The sequence below is a fragment of the Gorilla gorilla genome, chromosome 1 (assembly GCF_029281585.2).
Source record: "Gorilla gorilla gorilla isolate KB3781 chromosome 1, NHGRI_mGorGor1-v2.1_pri, whole genome shotgun sequence".
NCBI lineage: Eukaryota > Metazoa > Chordata > Mammalia > Primates > Hominidae > Gorilla > Gorilla gorilla.
In genome coordinates, this window is record NC_073224.2 from 44,156,512 (window position 1) to 44,173,449 (window position 16,938).

Here is a 16,938-nt window from a genome sequence, read left to right on the forward strand (position 1 = left end):
GTTTTTGCAGTGGCTGGTACTGGTTGTTCCTTTCCATGTTTAATGCTTCCTTCAGGAGCTCTTTTAGGGCAGGCCTGGCGGTGACAAAATCTCTCAGCATTTGCTTGTCTGTAAAGTGTTTTATTTCTCCTTCACTTATGAAGCTTAATTTGGCTGGATATGAAATTCTGGGGTGAAAATTCTTTTCTTTAAGGATGTTGAATATTGGCCCCCACTCTCCTCTGGCTTGTAGAGTTTCTGCCGAGAGATTAGCTATTAGTCTGCTGGGCTTCCCTTTGTGGGTAACCCGACCTTTCTCTCTGGCTGCCGTTAACATTTTTTCCTCTATTTCAACTTTGGTGAATCTGACAATTATGTGTCTTGGAGTTGCTCTTCTTGAGGAGTATCTTTGTGGCATTCTCTGTATTTCCTGAATTTGAATGTTGGCCTGCCTTGCTAGATTGGGGAAGTTCTCCTGTATAATATCCCGCAGAGTGTTTTCCAACTTGGTTCCATTCTCCCCGTCACTTTCAGGTATGCCAATCAGATGTACATTTGGTCTTTTCATATAGTCCCATATTTCTTGGAGGCTTTGTTTATTTCTTTTTATTCTTTTTTCTCTAAACTTCTCTTCTCACTTCATTTCATTCATTTGATCTTCCATCACTGATACCCTTTCTTCCAGTTGATCGAATCGGCTACTGAGGCTTGTGCATTCATCATGTAGTTCTCGTGCCATGGTTTTCAGCTCCATCAGGTCCTTTAAGGACTTCTCTGCATTGGTTATTCTAGTTAGCCATTCGTCTAATTTTTTTTCAAGGTTTTTAACTTCTTTGCCATGGGTTCGAACTTCCTCCTTTAGCTCAGAGTAGTTTGATCGTCTGAAGCCTTCTCTCAACTCATCAAAGTCATTCTCTGTCCAGCTTTGTTCCGTTGCTGGTGAGGAGATGCGTTCCTTTGGAGGAGGAGAGGCACTCTGATTTTTAGAGCTTCCAGTTTTTCTGCTCTGTTTTTTCCCCATCTTTGTGGTTTTATCTACCTTTGGTCTTTGATGATGGTGACGTACAGATGGGGTTTTGGTGTCGATGTCCTTTCTGTTTGTTAGTTTTCCTTCTAACAGTCAAGACCCTCAGCTTCAGGTCTGTTGGAGTTTGCTGGAGGTCCACTCCAGACCCTGTTTGTCTGGGTATCAGCAGCGGAGGCTGCAGAACAGCGGATATTGGTGAACAGCAAATGTTGCTGCCTGATCGTTCCTCTGGAAGTTTTGTCTCAGAGGAATACCTGACCTTGTGAGGTGTCAGTCTGCCCCTACTTGGGGGTGCCTCCCAGTTAGGCTACTCGGGGGTCAGGGACGCACTTGAGGAGGCAGTCTGTCCGTTCTCAGACCTCCAGCTGTGTGCTGGGAGAACCACTACTCTCTTCAAAGCTGTCAGACAGGGACATTTAAGTCTGCAGAGGATTCTGCTGCCTTTTGTTTGGCAATGCGCTGCCCCCAGAGGTGGAGTCTACAGAGGCGGGCAGGCAGGCCTTCTTCAGCTGCAGTGGGCTCTGCCCAGTTCGAGCTTCCCAGCTGCTTTGTTTACCTACTCAAGCCTCAGCAATGGCGGGAGCCCCTCCCCCAGCCTCACTGCCGCCTTGCAGTTTGATCTCAGACTGCTGTGCTAGCAGTGAGCGAGGCTCCGTGGGCGTAGGACACTCCGAGCCAGGTGCGGGATATAATCTGGTGTGCCATTTGCTAAGACCGTTGGAAAAGTGCAGTATTAGGGTGGGAGTGACCCGATTTTCCAGGTGCCATCTGTCACCCCTTTTTTTGACTAGGAAAGGGAATTCCCTGACCCCTTGTGCTTCCCGGGTGAGGCAATGCCTCGCCCTGCTTCATCTCACACTCGGTGTGCTGCACCCACTGTCCTGCACCCACTTTCCGACACTCCCCAGTGAGATGAACCTGGTACCTCAGTTGGAAATTCAGAAATCACCCGTCTTCCACGTTGCTCACGCTGGGAGCTGTAGACTGGAGCTGTTCCTATTCGGCCATCTTTGCTCCATCTGCAATGAATTTTTATTGTCATTCCCCACCTACCCACTTACAAATCAAAAGGGAAAATGAGGATATATGGGGAAATACAACCCAAATCCAGTCAAGTAAAACCATGAAACCCACATCTAGCTAGACATAAGAACAGTTCAATTTAACAAATGTTAGTTGAATACCTTTTTCTATTTCTTCCATATATTTTGTTGGGTAGGGATTCACTCAAATGCCCCATCTCTTTCGATGCTCATAACAATCTTGTGAAGTATATCATGATCTCCATTAAGAGGTGAGTGACTTGCTTACAGGTACAAAGCTCTGGAAGGCAGAGCACAGCCTCAGTTGGAATTTGTTGACCCGGCTGCGCCCTTTGGAGTGCATCTCAGACACCTCAGCGTGCTCGTGGAGGCCGGCTGGGCTGATGTCAATCTGTCTCAGGAGCTGTCTTATAAGGGCTTCCGTCTTGACTGACTTTCCTGGCCAAGCTCACTCCTAGCTCACACTGCTTTGGGGTCAAGTGTGGACTGGTTTATCCCTGCCAGGCTCACTCACTCTCTCTTCTCATCCACTGTACTTTCAGAACATGGCTCCCAGCAGAAGGATGAGGCCATCAGGGCCTGGGGTAGACTAGAGGCTCACCTTATCCAGGCCCTCTAGGTCTTATCAGTCCCTATCCAGGCCCTCCAGGTCTCAGGAATAGTCCTTATCCAAGCCCTCTAGGTCTCAGGAATAGTCCCCTTCTCCCCCATCCGGGACATCTGAGAGGCCTCAGTAGCAAGCCACCTGGAGACATGGGAGGAGCTGCCATCCTTCCCTACTCAGTGCCTCCTTTGCCTCTCCTAAGTGGGATGAAGGAAGGGAAGTGCACTAAACTTGGGTGGGCTCTGGGACGCCAGGATTTTCTCTTCCAGTTTCCTCCTCCAGAACCCAGACGGTTTGGGTTTTTATGTTTGGTAGAACGAACATGGCCTTAAGAGCAAAACGACCTGATTTGAACCAATGCCAGGTCTCTGCTACCAAAATACTTTGTGGTCATTTGGAAGTCTCTTAACTTCTTTGTGTTGGTTTCCTCATCAGCAAAAATAGGCACAGGAGGACTTGCCTTTCAAAACTACTGTTTGGTTTGAGTGACATCTGCGTGTTAAAGTTGCTGGCACCTAACGAGCAGTGTCTTAGTCCATGCAGGCTGCTGTAACGAAGTACCATAGAGTGGGTGGCTTACACACAACCGAAATTTATTCCTCACTATTCTAGAGGCTGGGAAGCCCACAGTCAAGGTGCTGACAGATTCAGTGTTGGGTGAGGCCTGTCTTCTGCCTGTGTCCTTGCATGGTAGAAAGGGTGACAGGTCCCTCTTGGGCCTCTTTTATAAGGACACTAATTCCATTCAAGAGTGCTCCACCATAATCACCTCCCAATGGCCTATGATTGGGAGGTAATCACCTCGATAAAGCCCCATCTCCTAGTACCATCATGTTGGGGTTAGGATCTCAACATCTGAGTTTTTTGGGAGGGGTGGGGGGCACAAACATTCAGACCAGAACAAACACCAAATAACTCTATTTTCCTTAATTTGGTATTTACTAAGCACCTACTGTGAGCCTGTCCATAGGGGTACACAGGTGAGTAAGCCAAAGCCCTTGCCTGCTGGGAGCTTCCACCCCATACACTTGGCCTGTGTGGACAATGAGGCCGGCCTGAGACCAGATCTCACTGGGGTAGTTGGGTGTAGGAGGCAAGGCTGCTGGTTTGGGGATGGGAGCTCAGGGTGTGAACTCTGCAGCCAGGGTGACTGAAGCTTGCTCTGTGCCTGCTGGGCTTGAATTGCAGCTAATGGTTTTGACAGCTTTGCCCTGGAGGCATGGAGAGCCCCGTGACTCACCGAAGCCTCCTCCACTCAGCAGCCTCTGCTCTGGCATCCTTTGTTGCATGTCCATTCTCCCATTCATTCACTCATTCACTTATTTATTCATTCATTCCACAAACATGTGTCAGGAACCCAAAGTGTGCTGGACTCTGGGGCTTGGAGTGTGGAAGACAGACTTGACGGGGAGGCTGAGAGGGGATTATACCCCACCCATCCCACCTCTCCTCACCAGGCCATAAGAGGGGTTGGGGGTAGGGGAGTAGGAGCTTTTCTCCTAGTTCTCAAGGTTCACCTCATGGCGTCCAGGGAAGCCTGATGAAGGAGAAGTTTCTGAAGTTAATCGGGCTGGATGTGGCTCCTGAAGGGATACAGGATGAGGAAGGAGGAGCCATCATGCTGGGGGACCAAGAGAGGGGGGTACCACTGACACCTGGCTTGGAGGGGAAGGAAACCAATTTGGCTCCAGTGTAAGTGTTCCCTTGCATTTCTTTTCTTTTAGAAGATGAAAAAAGAGTGAAGAGGCACAGAGTGGGGAATTGGTGGATAAAAGTGAGCACAGAGAGAGGGCGAATGCTTCCAAGGCCCTGCTCCCTCGAGCCCTCATGCCCTGTCCCTCTGTCTCCTCCACCTCCCTCCCTCTGCAGGCCATCCTCTACTCTCTCATCTCATCAATGTCTCCCCTACCCTCCAGACTATGTCTGAAGCTCCCAAGGAATAGCTGAAAAGTGCAGTGACCCCTAAACCTGCTCCCTCCTATCCCACTCCACCTCTGCATCCAGATTTTGCTTCGAAGTTCTGTCCCAAGACTTACAACCAGAAAAGAAGTCCTACTTAGAAAAACAAGTTGTCTTCATTAGAGGGTGGAAGGAGCAAACAGCCTCCTTCACGCTGAGTTGCGGGTTACTCTGCTAGTGAGCTTGTGAGCTGTTGTTAGTGGGTTGTCAATGCCAACTCCAAACCCCATTTAAATCCTGGGGAATAGGGAAATTGCTCTTAGAGGTCTCATTCAAGGTTAGCTGACAGATGGTGACAGTTCAGCGACTTGTCTAATGATACGCCATAAAGATTCGTTCTCTTCTCTTCCTTTTCGAATTTCATTAGGGAGGTCCCAGCCATTCTTAAGATCTTCCTTGTCATCTCTGTGGCCACAGACCAGCTTCTGACCTCTTCCCCAAGCATCAGAGCCTCATGGTGGTTAGGAGCTTTGGAGCCAGGGGCCTGGGTTCTTACTAGCTGTGGGAACTTGGGCAAGTAGCTAACCTCTTGGAGCTGTAGTGTCCTCATCTGTAAGATGGGGATAACAATATCTACCCTTTGGGATGTTATGAGAATTAAATGAGATAATGCATGTGAAGGGCTTAGCATGGTGCCTGGTAGAGAGTAATCTCTTAATGTTTGTCAGCCAATACTAATGACAATAATAATATCTCCACTTGGATGACCTACAAGTACCTTAAACTCGGTATTTCTTCACTATAAACCAGCTTTCTGGCCTCCCTTTCTAGTTCCCTTTAAAGAAATCAGCATTCTTCCTACAAGTCTTTGGGGACAAGGTCACCTGGATTCTACTTTGTGCCTTTCTTGTGACCTTTCTACCTATTCCTTTATGGCCATGTTCAGCCCTTCATTATGTCTTCCCTGGAGTCCCTGATGCCAGTCTCTCCATTCAATCCTCTCCACATAGCCATCAGATTTGACTTTTGGATTATGTCACTCTCCTCCTCAAGAACCTTCAGTGTCTCTCTAGTGTCCACTACCAAAGTAACCACATACTTCTTACACTTCTCTCCACAATATGCCCTGATATACCTGACCACCCACCTCCATGCCCTTCCCCTTGCCCAGATTTTCTCCCTGGAAGTTTACATAATTTTCTCCACCACCCTCTTGTTCTCCAGTATGTGCATCACCAGCAGGACAGACTTGCAGCACCTATTCTGAGTGAAAAAGAGAATCGTTTGGTGCTACCCTCAACCAACCTCATCCTTTCTCCACTTGGATTCTTCTCAACATTGACCCTCTTGAAAAGATCATAAAAACTCACTTTAAGGTGTATATGAGGAGTTTTGTCTCCCAGGAAGGTTTGCATTGTATCTCTAATGGTAGAGTCTCAGGCATTGACTTCCCAGGTGAAGGAAGGGTGATTTTGGGATGGGGGGGCCTTCCTGAAACCTCTGAAGAAACAGCACACCAGCACCTCTGCCAGCCAGCTGCATCCAGGATCAATGTTCCCCCTAGTTCTGATTCACTCTTTTGAAGCTTTGCAAGTCCCAGAAGTGAATTCCTAGCCTTTCTTTGAGCTCTCTTTGGTCCAGGCACAGCTGTAGGAAAAACTGTGAAGTGGCATGAAAAAAGTGAAGGGTTTAGTGTAGTAAATTCTGCAAATTTTCTTTAAAAAAAAAACTGCATTTAAAAAAATAAAAATACTATGTCCTATTGTAAGGTAAATGTATTTCTACATATGCATGTACACAAATGTACTTAAGGGATAATTCAGTTGAAAGTCGTTATAGATCTTTACCATAAAAATCCTTGGTTTACCCAAATTAATGTTTCTCCTGAAAATGAGAATTCTTGAATTACATTGGATTTGGGGGAACAACTGCTAATCTATAGGATGTGAGCATCTGGTAGGTGCCCAATATATTTTTTATACACCTGCATATAAAGTGCAAATACTCTGGGCTGGGCAACATGGTTTTCAGTTTTTGCATGTGTGCACACACGTGTGTGTATGTGGTAATACATTCTTATGCATTCTATCCAAATGGTATTCAGAAACAATACTGTGGCTTTATTTGATGCACTTGTATTTTTTTCCATTATGGTTGGTTTTGAATACACTCACAATTACTGTTTTCAAAGCAGTTCCCATTTCACCCTCTATAAATGTAGATTTATACAGTGGTGAAATTTATACAGTGGTGATTTCACAGTGATGAAAATTGACACTAAAGAGCGGTTTCAGCCCTGTTCATCTCACCTGCTGACTACAGGTATACAGGAAGAGTGCTGATTTCCTCTGTGCCAGCCTGGACATGGCTGGTTACCCAGACTGGGCTTCCAAGGCAAACTGGTTCTAGTTTGTAAACTGTAAATGGAAATGGCTTTACTTCCTTACATATACACTTTCTAAATAAAGCCCTAAAAGGTGGAAAAAAAGAGAAAAAAGAAAAAAGTAAAGGGCATGAAACCAGCCAGAAACTGCACAAAGTACTCATCCATGAGAGGAAGAGGACCTTGCTGCCAGGCTGGTGGGGAAGCAGGAGATCCTAGAGACTGAGGGAGGCTGAAAAGTGGAACCCAGGGCAAAGGTTTGTGTGCGCCCATGTGCACACACACACGCACACACTCATGGATACAACAGGAGCTCCGACAGAAAGAGCTAGGAACACAGCTCTGGCATCTTAGGTGTCTCAGTCCACAGCCTTGCCCAAGCCCAGCAGAGGCTCACTCTGCCCCTCCTTATTTGCCCCTTTGCCCATGATTCTCAGATGCCAGAATCCAGGCTCTATCCCCATGGCTCCCTGTGAAATGTCCTGGGCACCTCCTCAGGGTGCTGAGGAGACCACCATAGGAAAAGGCTTATCACAGGATAAGACTCAGGAGGCCTGGGTTCTCCCTCTGCTTCTGCCTCCATATCCAACTCAGATTCTTCTATTACAAAGAAACTCAAAGTTCTCCCAGATCTCTTCCAGCTCCAACAACAGATGATTATTTTAGAAAATAGTGAAATTCAGAGAATCAGTTTATCAGAATGTTTTGGCTGCAAATAACAAAGCACTTAGTGTAAGAGAACTGAATGATGAGGGTTGATTCATCACAGAAAACCCGCAGTTCAGAGGGAGGTGATTCCAGGGTCATTGTGGTGGCTCCGAGAGATCAAGGACCCAGGCTCCCTCTGCTTTCTTTAGGGCTGCTGCTGCCTTCCCTCATGGTGGCAAGATGGCTGCAGTGGCTCCAAGCTTTTCTTCTCACGTGGTGGCTTCTCAAGCAGGAAGAAAGGGGCCAGGGACACAATCAGTGAGGAAAGCCTTTCCCAAAAGCTTCCAGTGTTTCCCCTCAGGTCTCTTTGGCTAGAGCTGGGTCACAGGCCTAACCTTAGACCTGTCGCTGAACAAGGGGATAGGACTGACCAGTCATGGTCCCTATACTTGGGCCAGGTAGAGATATGAAGAAATAAAAACTTGGGGTTCTATTAGCAATAAAGGGAAGGGGAGCAGCCACTGGGTGACCAACAGTGCCTGCCACAATCAGGGGGAACGCGTTCAGGAGCAAGAAACCAAGACTATCTGGTGGTTGTAACCAGGAAGGACATTTATTGGAAGAAATGTGTGGTGTGAGTCTGGAGGAAACAGCCCAGAAAAAAACCAGGAAGCACAATACATGCCTTTTAGCCGGAGTGGCCTGGTGTGGATTCCTCATCACGGCAGAAGAATTCTACTGCTTCTGGGCTATGTGTCACTTACTCAAGATTGAAGTCTTGGCAGCAATATAGTATTGGCTCAGGCTGGGGTTCAGGCCTATGACCTGGATAGCTGAGTGCAGAGAGAAGGAAGACTTGGCCTTTTTAGTCTCCAAAGTGGCCACCCACCAAGACTATATAATAGGAGATTTCCCTCCAATAGGAAAGAGGAGTTGGATGCTACTCGGCCAAAACAAAGCCAGATGGCCCAGCTAATATCCAGGAATTTGAAAAGCCCTTATTGAGCCTGTAGCCTGGGAAATGGGAAGGCAATGGCTGGACTTACTTATGGCCACCATGATTAATTACCAGGAAGCAAGTCATGACTATATGCTTCATATGATTTTGCAAGTTTTATTAACAGCTGGGTAAGTTTACTTTGATTATAATGTGAATATCTATGTCCACCAACTTTGTAGTGTGGTTAGTTGTTCACAATTTTAAGAAATTATAAGAATAGAGTTGTTAAAGAAAAAAAAAGACTTAGAAGGAACATTTAAAAAAAAGTACTTAGTCTCAGAGATTGCCAGCTGGATACATCACACCTGAGTGAAGCTGTGGAAAGGCTCCGAGACACCAGAGCTGGAAACAATGCCCTCAGCTCCCGAACACGCTTGCGAGTCCCTGGAAGATCTGAGGTTCCTTTTTAAGCAGAAAGATAAGTAATGCCTTTTCACCTCAGAGTAAGGCCATTAAGCTCCAGATCATCCTCAGTAGGGGACACCATCCTCTCAATATTCAAGAATCACCTTCTACAGGGGCCTCTAGACTGCCCATTGTGGGATATGACCGAGGCAAAATCCTGCTTCCGTCTTCTTTGGACCTGGTTCGATACCACTTTCAGCAACTCATGGAGCCAACTCAGCCTAGACAGTGAGAGGCTAAGACTCACAGAACCACCACCGCCCCTCTGTCAGCAGGAAACAGTTACAGAAGACTGACCTTCATCCACTTTCCATCAAAGATTTGGGGTCTTGGACTCTTAAGGCAGGGGTAAATGTTACAGTAGGTAGCTAGTCAGGTATGAGCAGGGCAGGAGAGGGCTCCCCACCACACACACACCAGAAATGTTGGGCAACCATCAGGTGATGGCCAGGCGGTTGTTAACAGTTTGTTTAAAGTAATAATTAGTCACAGCTGGTGCCAGGGAAAGGTAGGCTCCTAATAGATAGAAAACACCTGAAACTGATCAGCAGCTTCCCAATAAGATCCTGAAAGTATGCCAACAAATAAAACCCCCCAAGTCAAGATGTTAAGCTGTGCACTTGGTTTCTTGAGTCGCCTGCTTGGCCCTCTTCCAAGTTGCATTTTCCTTCTTTCCTTTCCTTTTTTTCCTTACTGGCCTAAAGCTTTTAAAATAAACTTCCACTCCTGCTCTGAAAAAAAAAATTACTTAGTCAAAATTTATTTCAAGGCCTGAAAACATTCAGACTAATCAAAATAGCACTACTGTAACTTTTCTTTTCTTTTTTTTTTTTTTTTTGAGACAGAGTCTCGCTCTGTTGCCCAGGCTGGAGTACAGTGGCTTGATCTCGGCTCACTGCAACCTCTGCCTCCTGGGTTCAAGTGATTCTCCTGCCTCAGCCTCCCGAGTAGCTGGGATTATAGGCGCACGCCACCACGCCTGGCTAATTTTTTGTATTTTTAGTAGAGACGGGGTTTCACTGTGTTAGCCAGGATGGTCTCGATGTCCTGACCTCGTGATCCACCTGCGTCGGCCTCCCAAAATGCTGGGATTACAGGCGTAGGCCATCGCGCCCGGCCTTGTAACTTCTTATAATAGATAGTTAATATAAAACTTTGAAAAATGTAGATACAGTTAACTAACCTCTACACACCATACCATCCATCTTAAAAGCAATGGCTATTTAACAAAATGTAAGGTGGCTATAAAGTATAAAAGAACATTCACACACTTAAAGAGAACATAATTAACAGCAAGCTAGTCAGACAAAACAAACACAAATATTTTCATATTTTCTATGTTTGTTTTTAACTTTGCTTCATGAAGCCACTTATAATTGAGGCTTCTTTCAAGTACAGGATTTCTAATATGAAAAATAGTATTTTCTACATAGCTCTATAAAGAAATGAAAAGCCACAAGCTGCATTGTTTGCCATACATTCATACACCAAAGAGTAAAACACAGTCCAACTAAATTTATACATTTCCCTCTTCTCCGACAACTGCTTCAGATGTTTTTCTATGTACTTTCAAAATATTTTTATTAAAGTCAGTTCAAATTCATTTATGCAGATTAGGAAAAAATGATCCATAGTGAATTATTTTTAAAATTACCTTCTATATACTTCTATCCCTCCACCAAACCAACCACCAAATCTATTGCTAAAGTGAACTATAATGCAATATACTGTTTGAAGGGGCCCAACGCAATCTGTAATCTTAATTTCCTAAATATCCAAAGATTTCAACATTCTGCCAATATCAACAAAAAGACTCAAGTGGCCAAAAATCACAGTCAGTAGGAGGAAAAAATCTACAGTATGAAGATTGTTTAAAATCTATGCCTTTCTGTCAAGCTACAAGCATTCTTAGACTAGCATTAAATTACATTGTGTGTATACAACTACGTCAGTTTAGATTTGTCCTGGAACATATAGTTACATTAAGAATAAATAATTTTCTAAGTATTTTATAGTTTAATTGGCTTTAAATAGTTAGGCTAGAGGGAAAACAAGCATTTTATGTGTGTTTTTTTTAAGAAACTGGTACATATAAACTAACGGCTATGTGTTCACTTAAATCTTGAGGAAACCTAAAGATGAAGTCTGTTGTGTCTTTGTTTTTCCTAAAAAAGGGAAAAAATCAAAGTCAAGAAAAATGTTGAAGTCTTATAGATATCTACAAGAATATCTACTCTGAAGCAGAAAGAAGTGTTATCCAACAAAAAGGAGAACCTATAGATTCAAAAAACATCTATCTTACTGTCTTAACAACAATAAAGATATGCAGAGGGAGTCTAGACCACTTAGAACCGAAGCAGCTCTATACAAAAATGAAAATGGTGCAATGATGTGACTGCCCAGATAATGACTAAAGGCCAGGTGCAGTGGCTCAGGCCTGTAATCCCAGCATTTTAAGAGGCTGAGGCAGGAGGATTGCTTCAGCCAAGAGTTTGAGACCAGCCTGGGCAACGTAGGGAGACCTTGTCTCTACAAAAAAATTTTAAAATTGAGCTGAGCACGGTGGCTCACCGTGTAGTCCCAACTACTCAGGAGGCTAAGGTGAGAGAATTGCTTGAGCCCAGGAGGTCAAGGCTGCAATAAACCTTGATCACCATTGTATTCCAACCTGGGTGACAGGGCAAGACCCTGACTCAAAAAAAAAAATAAATAAATAAAAATAAAAATAAATAAATAAAAGAAAGAAAAAAGAAAATGACAAAAAAAGTTTCACAAATGTCTTCATGCTTATAATAATATATTAATGCATCATATATCACAAATACAAAGTCTGGAGTTTTCCCCTTAGGTTTATAATAAACTATACAACTCCTATTTAATGTATTTACTTTTATAAGCCTTCTCTGTTTAGGACTATATGCTATACAAGTACATACATGAAGGTTTTTGCCGTGAGAACTATAGTTCTCATCTCAAATTAGTGGCTTGCCTTTTAACCCATACTTATATACATTTCATTTCCATTATAAGATACTTAATACCCTTCTAGTGGTACATTCTAATCAACATATTTTGAAAATCTTTATTTTTAAATAAAGCTTTTTATGTATTTAAATAAATAAAACCTGTTAATAATTTAACAATTGAAGCACAATATAGTAACTATGTTGTTTTGTTTAAACTAGTTCACAGCTGTGGGAAAATGTTTGATTTTAAAACTATAACCAAGGTGAGACTGGACAGTTGTAAGCAGTGAAATACTAGAATACAGTGAATGAATAAATAAGATTTTTTTTATCGGCGGCCGTTCATTATTTTGCTTTTAGGAACCTGGAAGAAATGGCCTTCTTTAAGTTTCAAATGTTCTGGTAAATGTAGGCGTTTCTTAGCTTCCTTAATATCACCTTGAATTGCCGAAATAAGTGACTCTAAAGAAGCAAAGTTCTTTCGGGTCTGAGGTAGCCAAGGATGGCCACATTGAAGATCTCGCCACGCAAGTCCTTTTTGAAGATACCCATGATATGCGTTTCCATGGACTTCTTTGTTTTCTTAGAGTATGGGTTCCATCCTATCCTCATAATCATCTTATAGACATCTCCACTTCCAGCACTGGCCCGACCATAATAAACGCCAGTGCACTCATCAGCTGGAAGAGTACTACTTGTTCAGGGAAGTTCGCTGTGGCCATGCCCAGTGCTTGGATCCACAGCACCTGGCCTGGGCAGAAATAGAGCAGGTGCCTCAGAATGCAGTCCACTCGCTTGGGGCACGGGCTGTGGCCCAGTCCATGCATTGCCCAGACCCCCGCACAAGGGGGTCCACTGGGGGACGGGGTGTGAACTCTGTGCTGGGGCAAATGCCCACGACACGTGGTGGTGGGTCCCTCGCGCCGCCGACCCCAGGAATAATTTCTGAGGCAGATGGACTAGGGAGGACTGTGACCTGCACCTGCTTCTCCCACACACTTGTCTGATGGGGGCCCCCAGGGATGACACTGATGGGAGCAGAGACTTCTCAGGGATGATTTGGGGATGATTTGGATAGGGAAGGCAGAGAGAAGAAACAGGTGGTCTTGGATTATGCAAGTTCTACCGTATTGATGCAAAACTTTGATTCGTCCTCACCACCTCCATTTAAACTGAATCAAACACGTGTTCGCATAGCATCAGTTTCACCATGCTGAGGCCCCGGACCCAGGTGGGGGCGAGGTTTTCCTAAGCACGCTGCAAGACCGCGCACAGCCAGCGATGTGCATGCGCACACCCGCACCTGCACATGCGCACACAGCCCAAACACTTGCAGTCGCATAGTGCTGCCTCTGGACCGACAGACTGCGATGGGAAGTAAAGTGAGACCAGAGCCAGGTGCCAGGCCAGTGAAAGTCCTGAACTGGCTGCTCCTGGCTCCAGAGAGGGCAGATTCATAGGGTATGTTGACGTGAATGCCTGGATTTTAATCCGTGCTAAGTGACCTCTTTAATGGAGGTTTCAGGGTAAGTTTCAATCCTTACACTTCATGACAGCCCTGGCTCCCACCCCGGCCATCATCTTAGGACATGTTACATTTCAGATATTTAAGTTCTTCCCCTTGGTGCAAACAAACCCAGCAATGGTGGTTATTGCTTCATCTAAAAAGAAACATTCTCTTCTCAATTAAACTCATTCTTGAGTATTCAAATCCAGTGACTAGGCAATTTTAATCATCTTCTCTAAACAAACAGAAATTTCCGCCAGATTATCAGGCCCAGTTAACTTCCTGAAGCCAGTCTCTGAAGGAGCGTCACCAAGTCTCCTGCTTAGACCACCGGGCTTGAGGCAGCTCTGGACACCTTGGGCACAGTCCGGGGGAGTGGGAGAAGGGGGCGGAGGGGCGCCACCTCCTTCTGCCCTCTGGGTCCCTCTGTGTCTCAGTCCCCTTCAGCTGGAGCTCTCCCACTGCTCTCATACACCTCATACTCAGATTTCCATCTCAAATCCTCTCCTCCCTCTCTGGCCAGGCCACAGGCTATTTCTTGTCTTGGTGGAGCCACAGGTGTGTGACAGCTTGGTCTCCATCTGCCCACCAAACCCAGCCTCCTCCCCACTGGCCCCTCAAGTCCTGCTCGCTTCGAGACTTCTTTCCTGACTATGCTGCCCCCAGTCGACCTTACACCCCAACCTTACTCTCCTCTCCACCATCACTAAGGAAGGCTTTTCTTGCCTACCAGACAACAGGCTTCTTCCCCGGGCAATTTATTTTCCCTAGCTCAAAGGTTACCGTTCACCCTTGGTGCTTATTGACATGATTTCACTGAACTATAGATGTAGTATGTGTGGCAGCTGGAGTGTGGGGGAGAAACAAAGGTGGCCTAAACCATCTGCATGTGACATTCCTTTTAGTTTTCCTTCCCAGTTCGTTTGTTTCTTTGTTCATGCATCAAACATTGCCTGTTTATCATTTGTCTGGTATTGTGAAAGACATTGGGCATAAAATAAGATAGGTAAGATGCAATTTCTCCCCTCAGCCCCCAAGGAAGCTTGGAGTCTAGTAAGACAGTAGTTTGAGGTTCACAGCAGATAGGTACAATACAGTGTAGTGAGTGCAGTAATAAGGCATTATGGGAGTGACGCAGAGGGGCTCCGAACCTGGGTGGGGAGGACACTCAGCTGAATGTTGAAGGATGAGTAGGCAATAGTCAGAGGAAGGTGGGGGCAGGGGAAGGGAGATCAAGGGATAGTGGTGTAGCAGGGAGAGGGAACTGCGGAAGGCACCATGACGTGTGCTGAGAACTGAAGGTAGTTTGGAGGTGCTGGAACTCAGGTTTGAGGCAGAGAGTGGTGACCGATGAGGACAGAACTGCTCTAATTCCAGGGAATGCCATACATACTGCAGTCGTCATGATAGGTAGCCCCTGTTGTGCACAATTTTCGTGGCCTTAGTCCATGGCCCTGAATGTGGCTGAGAGGTAAAGCTAAGCTTGGTGATAAGGACTACAATCTGATAAGGGCTGAAGAACTTGAACTTTAGCCTCATGCTATCCCCATATGACTGGGCCCCCACCGTGCTGTGTCCCTCTGGGCACCCGTATGCTGGTCTTTTCCTTCTCACCTCTTGCTCCTTAGATCACAGGCTGTTAGAACTAGAAGAAACCTTAAATGCCATCAAGGGCAATCCCCTTCTTTCAACAAATAAAACAACACTAAAACAAATAAAGGCCCAGAAAAGAGATTGGTTTGCCAGAGGTCACATAGTCAGTGGTAAAATCTTCCAGGTCTGTTCTTCCCCCAGACCCACTTACCTACTGGCAATATCCCCAACGTTCACCCTGCCCCCCAACTTCTCTTGGTGTTTTCTTTCAGGCATTTGGATATGGCTGAGGCTGATTTGCCAAGTCCCCTCCCTAAACCTTATGGTTAATGAATTGGGGGTGGGTCCTGGCAGTTGGACGATGAGGCCCTGGGAGAGGTTTATTGGGGAACTGTAGGAAATGCACTTCCTTCCTCTTCTGAGCAAACTTCCAGAAGTGCCAGGTGCTCCTGGATGTGTGGGAAGGACCTGCACACAGCCACTGGGTAGAAATTCTCAAAGGAAGTTTGGAAGAAGGGGAGCCTTGGGAGACACACAAATGTAAGGCAGCAGAGCTCCCAGCTTTAACATTTCCCCTCACCCCTTTGGGAAAGACTGCCAGAGACACCTGTACAGTCTGGTGTGTGGTCTGGGGTGACTGTAGAGAGGGGCAGTCAAAGGAAGAGAGACTTCCCTGTTGCCACCTACTTGGTAGTGTCCTCGGGGTTGGGGTGGGGGGCAAACACTTGGAATTTCAGGCAATGATCAGGGAGGGAGCAGTGGTCCCCCCACCCCGCCTCAGTGATGCTGGGAGGGCTGGAAGGAGCCCAGAATGCTCAGAAGCCCCTGGTGCCTGTGCAGCTGTAGGCCTGGGTTGCACATGTATCAATTCTGTGTATCAACAGCAGGTATTTATCCTTTCTTCCCTTATTTTCTCTCCCCTTGATGTCAGGCTGTCTTGTGACTTGTTTTGGCCAATGGAATATGAGAGCAACACTAGCAGGAGCTTTAAATGGGTTTGTGTGTTTTGGCTTCGTCTCCTGAGCTTTACTGGTCATGAGGAGAGCTTGTCCTGAGTGTCTGCTAGAGCTTGTCCTGAGTGTCTGCTAGTCCCAGGACAAAGACCCACAGCCTGAAGCAGAGCCACAACATCCGATGTGCAGGCTATTGAATGAGAAATAAATACAATTGCCATCTGAGATTTCAGGGTTGTTTGTTAAGCAGCATGGTCAGAGCAAACCCTAGAATACAGTTATTTTGAGAAAGACTGAAAACACAAATGACCAGTGACTTAACACAAAAAGGTTTTCTTCTCTCATGTAAAAGTCCAAAGGTAGGCCATCCAAGGAGTCACCGAGACCCAGGACCCTTCCAGCTTTCAGTTTCACCCTCTTCAGGTTGTGGCCCTCATCTTCATGATCCAAAGTGGAGTGAGTGATCAGGGTCCACATTCTAGCCAGCAGGAAGGAAGACTGAAGGATGGCAGAAGGACATGCCTGTCCCTTTAAGGAGACTTCTTAAAAGTTTTACACCGGGAGTAATTTTGGAAATATTTAACGACCAGTAAGGCATGGGTTTCAGTTAATCAGAACGAATACCAGCTATAAACAACAGGTACATCTCTACCTGGGCATGTGGTGTAACTATCAGCCCTGATCACATCTTTCCATTTACAGATCTCATTGGCAGATCTTAGTCGCATGACCACACCTAGCTGCAAGGAAGGCTGGGAAGCATAGTCTTTACTCCAGACGGCCTTGGATCCAGACACAAGTTGGAGGTTGTAGTATCGAGGGAGAAGGAGAAAGTATTTACAGTGGGACAGCTAGTGTCTCTGCTACGCAATTAAAGACACTTAGCGGCTGGGCACGGTGGCTCATGCCTGTAATCCCAGCACTTTGGGAG

The 16,938-nt window shown here is 45.7% G+C and overlaps 1 long non-coding RNA gene and 1 pseudogene across 1 annotated transcript in view; one reads left to right on the forward strand and one right to left on the reverse strand.

The window, feature by feature from the left end:
- LOC134758942 (uncharacterized) overlaps positions 1 to 16,938 on the forward strand; it is a 30,241-nt gene that overhangs the window by 5,610 nt on the left and 7,693 nt on the right. The gene's annotated exons all lie outside the window — the stretch shown is intronic.
- On the reverse strand, positions 12,283 to 13,532 carry LOC101144632 (riboflavin kinase-like; annotated as a pseudogene).